The sequence below is a fragment of the Sinocyclocheilus rhinocerous genome, unplaced genomic scaffold, assembly GCF_001515625.1.
Source record: "Sinocyclocheilus rhinocerous isolate Xijiao unplaced genomic scaffold, SAMN03320098_v1.1 scaffold499, whole genome shotgun sequence".
NCBI lineage: Eukaryota > Metazoa > Chordata > Actinopteri > Cypriniformes > Cyprinidae > Sinocyclocheilus > Sinocyclocheilus rhinocerous.
In genome coordinates this window covers 233506-238787 of record NW_015637156.1, presented here as the reverse complement: position 1 = coordinate 238787, position 5282 = coordinate 233506, and positions in this window count along the sequence as shown.

The window sequence follows — 5282 nt, the reverse complement described above, 5'->3', positions numbered from 1 at the left end:
TCCGCGTCACCCTAGCGCCATTTTGGAGAGTATCCACTGAACGTAAATTGTGTATGCTGTTTTGTGTCAGCTGCGCCACGCGGGTACGCTGTTTACGTTTAAATCAAAGGACCACGCGGATACGCTGTTTATGTTCAAATCAGCACCAACAATATAAAATCAATAGTCAAAGTCATGGTTGTCTGTTTTTTCAGATAGTAACTCCACCCCTTTATTATGTCTCTGCACTAGTCTGCTAACGCAAATAAATTACATTGTGTGACCCTGAATGTCTATTGCAACAATAGTACAGTTCCAATATCCATCTGACTTGAGACAAACCGATCTTGTGTTCTCTTTTCAATATGTAATTTACCAAATGTATAAATTATAATCAGATTTTTATTAGGTATTGTTTCTAATCTATCCATTTTTGTATTGCAAACTTGACAATTCAGTTTATTATATTATTATATTTTATTCATAAAATTACTTCTATCTGTTAAATTCTCCATTATGGGTTTGGAAAGATTATACCTACAACAACTGTATTGTAATCACAAAATATCTATATCTTAATTTACTGTGTTTACATTATGTACAATGGTAAGTGACAATAAATCAATTTATTTTCTATTTTCTCATGCAGCTGTAAGAGTGAAGCTCAGCTCAGTGTGCTCAAATCATGCAATATTGTTTAAAATAATTTAATAAGCACTTTGTTTTATGGGAATGAGTTATTGTTTTATGATGACTCAGGGAGCCAATGGCTTTGCAGTGCTCTCCAGCTCTTCCCACACCTCGTTTTATTTTACAGCACTACGCTTTATTACTCAGCAACCATGCCGTCGAGCTGCACGGCAACCACGCCAAATCCCGAGTTTTCCCATCTTTTCTCAGTCCTTTATCAGAGAAGAAATCTATAACATTGTCAAATATCAAAACAACTTAACTTAAGCATCTCAACATATACTTTACAAAAATTTACAGTTCAAGAATGTTTTCAAACACAAGTACTCTGACAGCATTTATACTCGATTGACATTTGCTAATAAAGAGAAATATTCCACCTAAACTTTTAGAACGGATGATGAGAGGTGAATGTTGCTGGTGAATGTTACACAAGAATAAGCGTGTACGCAAGAACTGTATGTGTGTGATAGTGTAGCCCTGGGAACAAGTGATGTGTTTTCATTACAGCTCTCTGGCCCTTTTACTTGTGTCCGATATGCTCCAACCCCCAACCCCCAGAAGGCAACAGGACAAGGCGCACACTGACAGGAGAATCATTGGCGCATGACAGGGGTGTCCTGGTTTTCCCCCTCTACACGCTAGCTGCTGTTAAAGATTCAAGACATGAGCTATGTGCAGTGGCTAAGCTGCTTGCTCAAGCTTTCATTAGACTGTATTAAAGGAATAGTTCACCCCAAAATGAAGATTTTGTCATGATTTACTCACCCTCATGCCATTCCAAACCTGTATAAGTTTCTTTCTTATGTTGAACGTAAAAGAAGATATTCTTTTGTATCTGGAGTCTTTAATCCTTTGGTTATGATATATATTGAAGAATACTGGTAATCAAACAGTTGATGGTCTCCACTGACTTTCATAGCATTTCTTTCCCTACTATGGAAGTCAATGGGGACCAACAACTGTTTGGTTCTTCAAAACATCTTCTTTTGTGTTCAGATGGGACCAAGCAAGGCTTTCATAGATTTCAGTAAGCATGACCATGACATTTTTACATGGACAGCATTAAGTCACATAGAAAACATAAGAGAAATGAAGCGTTACGGCAACAATTCCAGGGTTATGCAAAATTCAGAACTGAAATACTTAAGTTTGAATTCAAAATTGAATTGAAATGACAGGAAAAGGAATTTGACTGAATTGTTATTCAACAAAATTCAACACAGGTAATGTATTCTAGTGCACCCTGGTTCAAAAAGTTAATAATATAAATTAAAATACAAATTTCTATAGGTGGTATCTTAAATATCTAACTATTTCTCTAGACAGATATCTTCAAATTTCAAGGCTTACAAAGTGTCTTGACAATCTTTGCTTTTCTGTTTAAAAATTACAGTAATTTTGTTCACATTTAATTTATTTAATTCTATATATTAAATTGGAATTCTGTTTGCGAAATTCAAGAAAATTCAGGAATTAAGCAGCATTCATTTAATAGCAGCATGACAATAACTTTTATTTCTGTGACATAAATACTTGCTATTTTAGTTATGGCAGTGACAAGACTTACATATCATATATTTATGTTACACGCATGTTATTTCAGTGACACTGAATATTAACTCTAAATGATCTTCCATCACTGACTGAAAGAGTTAAACACAGAAAATGACTCTAATAAAAACACAAAAAAGGCCTCTGACTCAAGTACGTGTTACGCAACTTTGGCTCCAATGGAATAAGAATAGATTTTTGAAAAGGGGAAGAATAGGAATGAAGGGATGAAAGAACAAGGGATGGAAGTGGAGGGTGGATCTGATATTTCCATCTTTAATGGAGAACTTTAAAGATAACTCACTGTTTGTGTTTGAGCCACTCACTTTGAGTGTGGGAGTCAAGCACATTAAATCATGCACATACAAACTTACTCACACACACACACACACACACACACACACACACACACAGACACACACTGGCGTCTCTGTGTTGTGACTCATTCAGAGGAATTCAGGCCAGATAAAGTATGTTAAGGATAGAAGGGTTCTGAGTATAACCTGTATGTGTGTTTGGTTTTTATGGTGATGTTCTGTTTGTGCTAGTTGTCTGTAGCTAAGCCGAACAAGCTCTTAACTCTGAACAGGTTAATGGAACTTTTATGGGTCTCTCTTACAATCAGTTGACCTCTTGAGTTTCTCTCTGTCTATTTTACTCTCTCTCTCTATTCTGTCTCTCTTTCGCCTACTGGAAAATGTTGTTTCACGAACTGCAAGATCATCCCCTTTTCAAATAATACATCCAGGGTCAGTTTTACAGACAAGTACACAAACCGCATACCGCAAGCAGATTTACAGTTCCCTTACATGCACAAAATTCATAAATGGCAGCAAGAAATACTTTGAACAATAATGTATATGGGTATTAATGGCTGACTTCTACTTTGATGGATTTTGCAGATTTTAAAAGTGTCAACTGCATCAGATTTATCAGCGACAACTGAAAAAAAAACGACTGAATATGAGCTCCCATCTCTCTTTCTTTCAGTTCACTCTATTCTCATTCCCTGTTCTATGAATGCCCTGTCCAATACTCATACACACATACACACACACACAGTCTGGGTGATAAAGGTGGGTGAGAGATAGCCCTGTAAAAGTCTTATCTCATCACAGTCACTTTTATTCATGTCCATCATCAGAGTGTCAATAGTAATCATGGACCAATCAGAAACGGTGTGATGGAGCACCAACCATGAAAGGACACACACACACACACACACACACACACACACACACACTCAAGTTAAAACACATTCAAAGAACACATTCTCTGGACAACATTAATATGAATTAAAATGCTGGTCAATGAGATTTGAATGCAATAAGCCTAAAATGAAAACTTAACATATAAAGTTGCTCTGTAATTTGAATACATACACACCTTTCCTCTTCTCAGTCAATATGGGCTGTCCTTTAGGTTGTGTGTCTTCCTCTCCTCCTCCTTCTCATTTCCCTCGTGTCCTTCTTTTCTCCTCTCCTCTTGCAATTTATGCTCACTGATAAGTATTAACTCCTGCACAGTAGAAATTATGATGATGATGATAATGATGTGAAATAAAATACAGCTATGCTGCCTCCCTTCTCTCTATGCTGCAGACTAGACATGACTCTTAAAAGATAATAATCAATATTGATATTAAGTGAGTGAGAGGGAGTGAAACGGGGAATAATAGAGGAGAAAGATGGAGAAGGAATGGATGCATGGGGATGTAGAGGGGGGAAAGTGCATGTTGGGGTGGTAAAAGCAGAAGTGGGAAGAAAAAGAGAGAGATGGGTGAATGGACTCCTCTTATTCTGAAGCTTGACAGAATCAATGAGCTTTAGAGGATAGATAGAGCCTCAAGGTGCTCCGTTAAACTGGAAACTGTGTGTGTGTATCAGTGTTGCCATGTCTGCTTAGAATATGCAACATTGAGCTTATAATCATAAATACTATAGCACATGAAACCTATGCTGTAGGTTCAAAGCAGAAAAAAACGTACTTTGTTAGTGCGCACACACGTAACCCTAATTCACATGTTATGTAAGTTTATGTATGTTTGTGTGTGTGTGTGTGTAATCATGAAATTAAGTTTAAAAAAGCTTATTTTCACTTACAAAAAGTTGCTTTCTTTTTCTTTTGCAAGTTGTTTTATTTTGCAAGACCTGGCAACACTGGAGTATAATATGCTACAAGGCTTTTACACTAACAGACATTTGCAACTATGTCAGTGATCACAGATATGATTTTTGTACTTTATGTAAATGAGCAGTAACACAATGCACTGACTACCAATGGGAGTGCAGACAGTGATTCAATTCATGATACAATTGTATACAGTGGCGGAGTATAACCGCCTAGAAACTCTGAATTCGAAATGTTGGGATTTTAGTATATAAGATTTCTGTCTTTTTTAACTGTCATAAATCATATTTTCCCACTTACAATGTTAGATGTTTCTTTTCTTGCAACAAACACAACAGGCTTTTTGTTTTTATGCTGCTGTGTCTTTAAAACCTATACGTAAACATGCTTTTTGCATGTAAAATGAGTAACAGCATAGGCTACTCACTGAATGTGGGTTTACTGACAAGTTCAATAAATTGGCATTACTCCAGTCCTTCCATAACAAGCTTTTTGCAAAGCCTTTTCTCAGTCCACCTTGAAAGAAGCTGCTCAACCTGTTAATATGAAACTGATATGTTCAAGGAGCGTTTAAAAATAAAGCTTAAAGGGTTAGTTCACCCAAAAATGAAAATTAGCCCATAAATTACTCACCCTCTAGTCATCCTAGGTGTATATGACTTTCTTCTTTCAGACGAATCCAGTCGGAGTTATATTAAAAATTGTCTTTGATCTTTCAAGCTGTTTCATGGCACTCAGCGGGTGTTGCATGCAGCAGTCCAAAAGCACTTAGTTAAAATGCGCCCATCCATAAAAAAAAAAGTGTCTCACACGGCTCCCGGGGGTGAACAAAGGCCTTCTGTAGCGAATCGATGCATTTTTGTAAGAAAAATATCCATATTCAAAACGTAATAATCACTTTAATGTAGCTTGCGCTCACTGTTGTACAC